Source organism: Pteropus vampyrus, unplaced genomic scaffold (genome assembly GCF_000151845.1).
Source record: "Pteropus vampyrus isolate Shadow unplaced genomic scaffold, Pvam_2.0 Scaffold138, whole genome shotgun sequence".
Classification (NCBI taxonomy): Eukaryota; Metazoa; Chordata; class Mammalia; order Chiroptera; family Pteropodidae; genus Pteropus; species Pteropus vampyrus.
Window position 1 is genome coordinate 421,137 of NW_011888919.1, and position 10,713 is coordinate 431,849.

The following is a 10,713-nucleotide window of genomic DNA, read 5'->3' on the forward strand; positions in this document are numbered from 1 at the left end:
TGAAGAGGTGTGGGAAGGGTGTTCCAGGCAGAGGGAACAGCATGCGCAAAGGTATGGAGCAGAGAGACAGCTGGCCTTTGAGAGGCCCTGGGGGAGGCTGGAAGGAGGAGCTGGAGGGGGAAGAAGAAAAGAGAGGAGGGAGGAGGGAGGAAGGGGAGGAAAAGAAGAAGGGAGGAGAGGAAGAGGAGGGAGAGGTGGGGGGGGAGAGGAGGAGGAATGGGGGGGAACTGGACAGGATGTGAGTCAGCTGTGTCCGTACGCCATCGGCTATGAAGGAGAGCTTTGATCACTGCAGTCGGAGGCAGCTGGATCTTACTGGAATCTTTTCAGTGCAGGGGTGGAGGTGGCCGTGGTGCCTTTCTGGGAGCTCTGCCTGGCTGGCCTGCAGAGGCTGGGCCTGAGGGACAGGCCTCGCCTCCCAGAGGCTTCTAAGGGCTTCGAGAAGAACATTCCGTGTTGGGACCTTCTGGAACAGGCCATGATGACTTGGCAGTCCTGTCCGGTCCACTGCCGGGTCACTGCCCGGCTTTCTCATGGCCGAGGCTCACCCTCCTCTGTGTCTTTGCTCCCCACAGGAGCTCCAGGTGGTACTTTTCATAGAACGCTCGAAAAAAATGCTAAGACGTAACGAAGGGCACGTGGCACAGATTTCTAAAGGTACAGGAGGGAGTACAGTAAAAGCCTTCCTTTCTCCCCTCCCTCCGTGGCCCCTCCAGGAGGCACTGGGGCCACCAGTTTCCCCAGAGACAGTCTATCCAATGTAAGCACAGATGATAAAATACTATTCAAGTTATTAACATGATTCTGCACCTTATCTTTATAAGGTGATCTATAGTAGGTTCCAGATCACAGCAAGAAAACCAGTCGTAATCTTTTTGGTGGTGGAGGGTCTTGCCTTCCATTTGTAAAAAAAAAAAAAAAAAAGCAACCTCCGTGAAGCTTAATAAGATGACATACGCCCGTATTCATTCATTCGATACACATTGATTGAGGACCTACTATACTCCAGGTGCTGTTCCAGGCGCCGAAGATACAGCAGAGAAGAAAATAGAAAAATTTCCCGGCCTCGTGGAGCTGCCATTCTAGTTGGGGAGAGAGAGAGTAGATCGATACAATGACAAATACGTTTTAACATCTCACAGTAGGCGGATGGCACGGTGAGTGCCGTTGATAAAACGAAGCTGGAGTGTGGCAGAGGCAGCTTTCTATTTCATGACAGGCTGGTCAGAGGAGGCCCTGAGCTGAGGCGACATTTGAGCAAAGGCCTGAAGGAGGTAAGGAACTGAGTCGTGTGGTTATCTGGATGTAAGTTTAGAAACGGCAGAGGACAGCAAGTGCAAAGGCCCTGAGGTCACAGTGAATTCGAAGTGATCTGGATCCAGGAAGGACAGCGGTGTGGCTGGAGGGGAGTGAGCAAGGGAAGAGGAGGGAGGAGACACTTTCTGTAGAGCCTTGTCTAAAAGTGAGCTTGGGCTTTCTCGTCTTGGAGCTGTCTCGGTGGTGAGCCGGGGCTGGCTTGTAACAATCTGTGAGAGCTGATTGCTAAACTTTTGGGAATCTTGCCAGCCAGTTGTTAAATGAGCCATTACTAAAAATTAAATTATATAAACTCACAATTAAATAAATTATGTTAAACACAAAGATAATAAGTCATCACGATTTATCACTTCCTCTAGAGGTTATTTACATCTCTTGTGTCTGTATGGTAGAAATATTACATGATGATGATGGGCTATTATTACATATCTTTTCCAGACTCTGCCTTTGGTGGTGTCACGTTGGGAGCTTCAAATCAGCCGCGGTGAGAGTATTTACACCACAGACATCGGCAAACGCTATGAATCAGCTCTGTTTTTGCCCCCTGAGAGGTGGTAGTTAAGTATCTACCAGCTCATAACCATCATACTTAGAGATTCAGCTCATTCTTTTATAAAGCTGCATATTAGTCCATTGCATGAACGGGCCGTGAAATATTTTGCCGATGTTAAAAAGACCACAGGTTCAAAATGGCATCGCTTGTGCTAAAAGCCTATGATACCAAACTTAGATTTAATATCTGGCCTAATTGCTGTTTCACCCTCTCCCAGAAATATCCTCTTAATCAATCAGTCTGGAATTGGTTCGCACCAATGAGGTCGTCTGCCACATGGGCCCCCCCGTATTCCACGATCCCCGGCCGTGGAGAGAAGCAATGTGCATAGTAAAAACCCTTGCCCTTCTCCGCCCTCAAAAAGATGCCCTGATCTAAAAATCAGCTTTTTTTTTGTTTTCTTTTGTTAACGGCTCCCTTGGCCCACCCTTCTTCCTACGAAAAGTTCCATTTTGTAACAGCCCTCTGAGCATCCTTCTAGCTGCTAGGTGGGAGGCTGCCTGATTTGTGAATGGTTTAATAAAGCCAATTAGATCTTTAAATGTACTCGGCTGAATTTTGTTCTTTAAAGCTGGTCTCTTCCTGATGGGCACTTAGCTGGTTCCCAGTCTCTTGCTAACAAGAACTTCGGTGATTTTCTCTGTGTGAATAAACCCCACAGACAGGAAGTGCTGTGTCAAAGGCCGTGGGAGTTCTAACGCTGACGTCTGTCCCCTCATCTCTTTCCATGGAGGCCGTGCCAATTTCCACACACCCCCGGCAAACGGGTCAGAGTTCAGACTCCTTCTTAAGATGCAGACTTGATGGTGTCACTCCACTCAGTATGGCTCCTACTGCTCTCAGGATGAAGTCCTTAGACCCTCCCAAGGCCTAGGCCCTCCATAGTTGGGCCTTGTCCCTTTATCTTGCAACCAGAAAGTTGCACGTGAGCCCACCAGGACCCCTCGTCAATTCCACATTAGAGCCATCTTGATAATCTGCTGTCCGTCCCCCGAAACGGGCCATATTCCCACCTTCTCTTGTTTGCTCATGCCTTCCTTTCTCCTGGAGCTCACCTCCCAGTGTTTTGTCACCAGGCTAACTCCCACTCCATCATTGCAGCTCCTTTTCTGTTTCAAGAGGCTGAACCCACCACCCCCTGCAAGGGTCTTCAGCAAAGTCAGAATCGACTGGCTCATCTGAGCGAAAAAATCATCGTGTTGGCTGGCTCCAGCCACAGCTGGCTCCGGGAGCTTAAACGATGCACGAAGCCAGTTCTGTTCTCGTCCACGTCGGCACCCTTTGGCAGCCCCTGCCTTTAGAAATCCCCCTCGTTGTCACAGGAGACAAAGAGCTGGAGGTGGAGGGAAGGTTCCAGGCAGAGAGAACAGCCCACTGAGCTCTGGATCCTGGCTGGGCCAAGGGAACAGCCCAGAAGATACGTATCACCCTGTGGGTCTCACTCCAAGGGGAGGACATGTTCTTGTCCACTCGCTAAATTCTTCGATTGAAAGGCAGATTTGAAATAGCTGCTTGGGCTCTGCCAGTAGAAAACTGGGGTTCACATCCTGGCTCTGTTTTCTGGGGCGATGAATAAAGGCTTGGGACCAAATAGTGCCGATAGTTACACAATGCTGTGAACGTGCTCAACGCCACTGAATTGTACCCTTTGAAATGGTTAAAAGGGTCGACGTCACGTCATGCTTATTTCAAAACAGTACAAAAAGAAGGAGGCTGAAGGTGCTAAAAAAATAAAATAATAAAATAACATAAAAACAAAAAGGGGAAAGAAAAAATTCCTACCACTTACCAGCTGTCCAACCTTGGGCAGGTGAGGCCACCTCTCTGCACCTCTGTTTACTAGACTGTAAAATAAGGATAATAATAGAGCTCCCCTCACCAGTCGTGGAGAGGCTCAGATAGGGTAACACATGTAGAGTTCAGGGAGCAGCTCCCAGGATATAGTAAGTGTTTGATAAATGTCACTCTGATTAAATCAAAATATTGGGTGGATTGCTGAGTAAAAAATGTCAGACGCAAAAAGTCAGGGTCTCCATTTGGTTGGGCTGCTTTAACGAAACACACCCTGGGCCTGCCCACATGGCAGACGACCTCCTAGGCTGGCTGGGGGCTTATCAACGACAGAAATGTATCGTTCGTGCTTCCGGAAGCTGGAAGTGGGAGATCAGGGTGCCAGTGTGGTCGGGCGAGAGGGCCTGCTTCTGCGTCTGCGACATCTCTTTGTGTCCTTACACAGTGGAAGGAGTGAGGGATCTCGGTGCGGGGAGGGCTCTTTCATAAGGGCACAAATCCCATTCATGAGGGCTCCACCCACGTGACCTCCTCACCTCCCAAAGGCCTCGCCTTCCAGCAGTATCGCCTCAAGGGGTGGGTTTCGAGGCATGAATTTCGGAGGGACACAAACATTCAGACCATCATTTACAGAAATGTCCGGAATCAGCAAATCCATGGGAACAGGAAGTTTAGTGGTTGCCCACATGGCGGGGAAGGGGAGCCCCGTGACTGCTTCATGGGCTGGGGATTTCCTCTGGGGGCTAATGGAAGTCATTTGGAATGAGGCAGAGGTGACGGTGGCATGATATGGTTAGTGTCCTAAATGCCCCTGAATCCTATGCTCTGAAATGGTTAACTTGTGTTATGTGAATTTCGTCTCGAAAATTTAATGGGTACTTAGAAAAAAAAAAAAAAAATTAGGCGGACTGTATCTCGATATCCTTCTCAGGCTGTGAAGGAAGCCTTGTGGCTTTGTGCTTCTGGATGCTTCATGCCCTTCCCTCCTCCAGGCCTGACACTTCACCCACACCCGGGGCCTTAGCTGGCATAGCTCACAGCTTCTCCCCTGTCTATTTCAGTGATTTGCTGTGAGACTTTGGGACTCAGTTTCCTTGTCTATACCAAGGGAGGGTTGGACCCATTGGTTTCATATATTGTGAGCCTGCTTTACTTGGGTTCAATGTAGCACCCCCTTCACCCTGCCCTCCCCACCTCAAAATGCTGACCCTGCCCCCCTAGCTCTGGCAGGACGTTGCCCGGGGTCTGTTGATGAGCACTCAGCCTGCCCCCTCATCTCGAGCTGAAGGGCAAGTTCTACCAGCTCTCGAATCCATGAGGGCCGCTGGCCCTCACCCCTCTCAGAGAGCAGGCAGTGGCTCATAAGAGCTTTTGCCTGGGATCCAGCTGGCTAGACCCAGTGAGGGGAATTACTCTGTACTCAAGGACTCCTGTAGCCTCAGGCATTCTGAGGTGGCGATGTCCCCAGACTCAATGTCCTGGTCCTTCGGGCCAGCCGCCCTCGGAGACGATGCCCACATAGTCACATGAATGGGCGGTGTGGTTATCTACCATCAGAACTAGCTCGTGATGGGGCCACGTCACTTCAGACCCCCAAGGCTGGCCCATGTCCTCCCAGATTCCCCGGCGTGTCACCTGGCTCACTTCTAAGCAGGGCTCTTTAAAGGGAAAAGCTAATAATCACAGCAATAAAAGCCTCCACCCCCTAATATCCTGATGTCCTATGGTATCACCCAGGCCTATGCTAAGGGCTTTGGCCTCTTAGTTTTCTTTAAGCCACCTCGGGGGTGGACACTCCTTTTTTTTTCCACAGGTGAGGACATGAGGCTCAGAGGTGGCATCAGCGGCTCAAGGTCAGCTAAGAAGTGGGAGGACCCATCTCTCTGCCCCCACCATACCCCCTGCCCTTGACTATTATTCTATATTGCCTCTCTGGAAGCATCAAAGGTCTTTCTATCCAAGTCGCCCGAGCCCCAGGACACCTGTAGGGTCCCAAGGCAGAGCCAGGAGTGGTGGCAGGGACGGCTGCCCTAGGAACCAGCTCCCGTGGCCTTGGCTGGACCTGCAAGGAGGTGAGAAGGTCAGCACCTGACACGCCTGCTCTGGGCCTCCAGGCCCAGAAACCTGAGTTACTGTTGGACCAGGAGCCACGGGGCCCTGACAGCCTGCAGCTGGTGGGGGCAGGGCGGGGCAGAGCAGCCGGCTCTTAAATAAATAACTAGAAAGGTTGGAAGCGACACTCTGGGCCAGTCTCCAGTCCCTCAGACTGCAGCTTATCAGCCAGGCCAGGAGGCACGCAGCCCCCATGCCTCTGCCTGTACCTTTTCCCTCCTCTCTTCCCTGGCCAGCTCTGACATCCTTTAAAATTCAGCTCAGATGCCCCCTCTTCCGGGAAGCCCTCCCTGACCCCACTTCCAAGACTGGGCTTCTTTCCCGGGCTCCTCTAGCCCAGTCCAGTTCGCTGTCTCCCTCACTGAAGTGTGAGCCCCGGAGGGAAGGAGCTAGGCCTGTCTCAGACACAGGCTCGGGAACACAGAAAGTGCTCAGAAAAAGTTTGTGGAATGCATGAATGCGAGTCGAGGGAGGAGACGAGGTCTGGATCCAGACTCTGATGGAGGAGGCCGAAGCCCTCCAGCTGTCAGACACCCGACCCTCAGGGAGGACACCACTCAGAACAATGCCCATTTTGCAGGTCACGAACTGAGGCCGGGCAGGGCCTCCCTGCTCTGTGAGGTCCATATTTCCCACGGCTCAGCCCAGCCTCCTCCTGACCCCTCTCCCTTCCTTTCTGGAGCCCTAGGCCATTCGCTTCCCCCCGGTGATGAAATCAGAATCTAGGGAGAAGGTCTGGCTGAGTGAGAAGAAAGCTGGCCAGAACCCGAGCCTGGGAGGGCCTGGGGTGGGACATCCCTGGCCAATCCTGGACCAAACCCTCAAACCTTCCCCTCTTGGCCCAGACCCACCGCACGCTCCCAGAAGGTTCCAGGGTTCCAGAGTTCCTGGAGCCTCCTCCCTGCATCTCACTCGCCTGTCTGGCACCCCAGTGCTTCGAATGAGTGAGCGGTGAGTGACTAGGCTAAGCCTGGTTTACTCCGGTGTTCTATCCGGCCTGAGCCATTTTTCCGCCCCCTGGGGGCCCTGATTACCAGGAGTGCTGCCAGAAGCTGTCCCTCCCCCAACCTGGCACCTGCTTCTGCAGCACCTGAAACCCAGCTGCTGGGTCTCACCTGGGGCCTCTTGGGCTGTGGCCTCCGGTCCTGGGGGAAGCACCGGCCTGTAAGTCTGAGCCAGAGAGAACGTATGGAAGAGGCCTTTCTTACTTTTGCATTAGATATAATGTTGATCTCGAAAGGTCACCGCGGCTTAAAACACCACAAGGCTGTGGTTTGCCAGGCACCAAACAAAGCGCTTTACGCACATGGACTTGGCTCACCCCTCCATGATCTCTGAGGCAGGTGCTCCTGTTAGCCCCACATCGTGGCTGAGCAAACCGAGGCTGGAGAATCATGTGACTAGACCAAGGTCGTTCGGCTGCTAGACAGCGAGACACGGTGGCCACGCAGAACCGCGAAGCCGCCGCCTTCCCACCTGAGAGTGACCATTCACAGCAGTTTCTACAAATCCTCGCAGAGGTAGTCAGTGCATTTTTTAAAATGTTCTGGTTAATTATACTTGACATACAAGATTATATTAATTTCAGATGTACGACACAGCAATTCAACATTTATATACCTTATGAAGTGGTCACCAAAAAAAGTCTAGTAGCCATCTGTCACTGTACATAGTTCTCACCTCGATTCCCTGTGCTGTACTTTATGTCCCCGTGACTTATTCTATAACTAGAAGTTTGTATTTTTTAATCTCTCTTCCTCTTTTCCTCCCAAACCCTCACCCCTGTCCCCTCTGGTGACCATCGGTCTGTTCTCTGTAGATAATCAAGGCACTCGAAAGAGGCTGTCATACATTCATCTATTTCCCCCATAGATGACATGGTGGCATGTCCTATATGCCTTTCCCTGTGTTTTACTCCTTAATATTTCTTGACCGTGTGACTTCTTCCTGAAGACCGTCTCAGTCCACTTGACATCTCTCGGCATTCTGTTCTGTGGATGTGGGTTGATGAATGATTGAAGGAATATCTTACTGGACAGGTGTCCGGCTGAAGAGTTTGGACTTTGTCCCGAGGGGAGCCAGGGGGGCCACTCAGAGGCCGGGGCGACTAGGTCAGATCTGTGCTTGGGAACCTTTCAGCCTCTTCTCAATCCTGGGACTTTGCACGGGTTGTTCATTTTGCCTGGAATACTTTCTCTTGGGCTTGGACCCACCCCTTCCTACCCGACCTGTGACACCTCCTCCTCCAGGAAGCCCTCCTTGACCCCCAGGTGAGGTCAAGCACCCTTTTGGGCTCCCCCATCCCAGCCATGCTCACTCTGTGTTGTCGTTGTCTGGGGATGAGTCTGTCTCCCCCTTTGGACTGTGATTCCCTAGAGCATGGGGCTGGGATCGTCTTGGTCACTGTTGGGTCCCTGGTAATCTCCCATCGCAGGGTCCAACAATGTGCTCAGAATAAATGATGGTCCCTTGAAGGAAATGTCTCTGCTTGGGGAGAAGCCAAGTGTAGGGGCGGTCACGGTGTCCGAGAGGGGTTGAGGGCGCAGGCTGGAGTGAGAGACACCTGAGTTCAAGTCCCCTTCCCAGGTCGGGGGTTCAGACCACACCAAACCTCATCACCCCATCTGCGTCCAAATCGGGAAACCCAGAGTGAGTGCTCATGGCTTAGCGGAGACAAGCCAGCGCTGACGGCGTGACAAACGGGGCGTCCCTTCTGCTCCCTCAGGCCTCTGCACCTGCTCCTCCCTCTCATCAGAATGCTCTCCCTATATCATCCTGGTACACTCCTTCCTGTCATTCAGGTCTCACTGCAAATGTCACGTCCTCGGAGCGGCCCATTGTGACCACTCTCTCTCTCTGCTGTACAATGCGTTAGCTTTCTCCAATCCTTATCCGCACCTGACAGCTCAAGTTTATTTCCTTGTTTCCCCTCACTAGAATCTGACAAATAGTTTTGTCTGTTTTCTCTTTTTTTTATTTTTATTTTTTATCACTGCTGAATCTCCAGCACCTCAAACAGTGTTTGGCCATTCGTAAGGGCCCAAGGAATGTCTGCAGAATGAATAGAGAGCTCAGGAATTGTCTCCTCGTGTTTTGTATCGAGGGTCAGTGTGTGCACGATGGAATTTATACTCACGTTGACTCTAGGACAAATGAAGAAATTGATACCCAGCTGGTAAGTGGTGAGGTCAGGATTCGAACCCATGTCTGTGTGGCTTTAGTGCCCACACTTTCAGCATCTAGCACAGAACCAGGTTCACTGGAGTTTACCTTGAGTCTGTTGAACGAATATCATGTCAGACTAGCAGGGTAGGATTGGGGACGGGGGCTTTCTGGAGTAGGTGGTGTCGAGGCCAAGAGGATTTGGGAGGGGAGATGTCCGACACACACAGGAAAGAGTTCCACGAGGCCACGCGTGCCTGGGCAAATTGTCGGTTTGGCCTGGCCCCAATGCCGCGGATCCTGCGGGATGTCAGTTCAAGCTCTCAGAGCATCTTCCCAAGCAAATTTAAGTCTCGGGCTGGCAGTGACCAGCAGAGAGAGCTCACCACCAGGGCCCAGCAGTGTCTGGAGCTGGTCTGGGCCCAAACCATGTCCTTCAATAATAATGACAATAACAACAAGAATACTAGTTAACTTTATTAAGAGCTAACCTGCATCCTGTGAACATATGATCTCATTTGATCCTCTGAGCAGCTGGGGAGATATGCTCTATTATAATTTTTCCCATTAAACAGATGTGGAGACTGAGGCTCATAGAGGTTGTGACTTGCCTGAGGCCCCACGGCTGCTGCAGGAAGAAGCTTGTGAGGTGACCATCTACAGTCTTTGAAGAAGTGTGAACCCCTGAAATGTTACCAGAGAACAGGACAGAAGTGGAAGGAATTAGGATTTCAGTAATAATGAGTTCACCGAAAACCACCCAAATGACCACCCGGAAGGAATTCAGGAAAGCGGCAGAATAGGTATGATTAAGGCCTTGGGAGGCAGGCAGGCAACGCCCGGCCTTCCCAGATGTGGCCTCAAGGTGAGTAACTTCCTCCGGCCATAAGCCCCAGTTTTGGGCCTCTGGAAAATGGGTATAAATAGTGAGACCAACTTCACCAAGCAGTTTTGAAGATTCAAGGGATATTAGGCATATGCATTTGTCAAAAGTCAATGAATGTCACTTAAGATTTGTGCATTTTGTAGTCTGTAAATTTTACCTGAAAAGAAAAAAACGGCCCCATGCAAATATGGAACTCCGATTAATAAGCGCACACTGAAGGATTTAAAGGAAAGTGCTCTAATATGTGCAATTTATCTTATCATGCATCAAAAAAAGAAGATGAACGGATGCATGAAGAGAGAGAGATAAATGGATAGAAATATGATATAGAAGTATGGCGAAATAATTGTAGACTCTAGGTTTTAGTGTATGGTGTCCATTGTAAAATCCTTTAAACTTTTTGTATGTTCGAAAATTTTTTATAAGAAAATGTGGGGGAAATATTTGATGAAAACATTCGTTACAGCCTTAGCACAATCATTGAATTATAACTTTTAATAGATGAATCGCAAATTGTCTACCTAGGGGAAATGGATTACAGTCCTAATCTATATAGTAACTGCCATTAATTGGTAAGTGTAGGGCGCCGACCTGGGAATATTTATTTAAAAAATCATTCGCATTACTAAACAAATAACGCCATCTCATTGAAATCTTATACTAAAAGCGCGGGGGATCTGCATTTTCGAGGGGGCGATAAAAGACCGAATTTAGGGCGGTGGAGGGAGGAGTTCCAGGCAGAGTTGGTTTGCAGATGAGCCACCAGCGGATCGCCTGCGCTGTCTAGAGAACCTCGCGTGCTCCAAGTAACCTCTGTGGCCTAACGGGCCCCAACCCACAGCCCCATTTCCTTTGGCGAGGGAGAGTCGTTCCCAGGCCCCGTCGCCTTCGA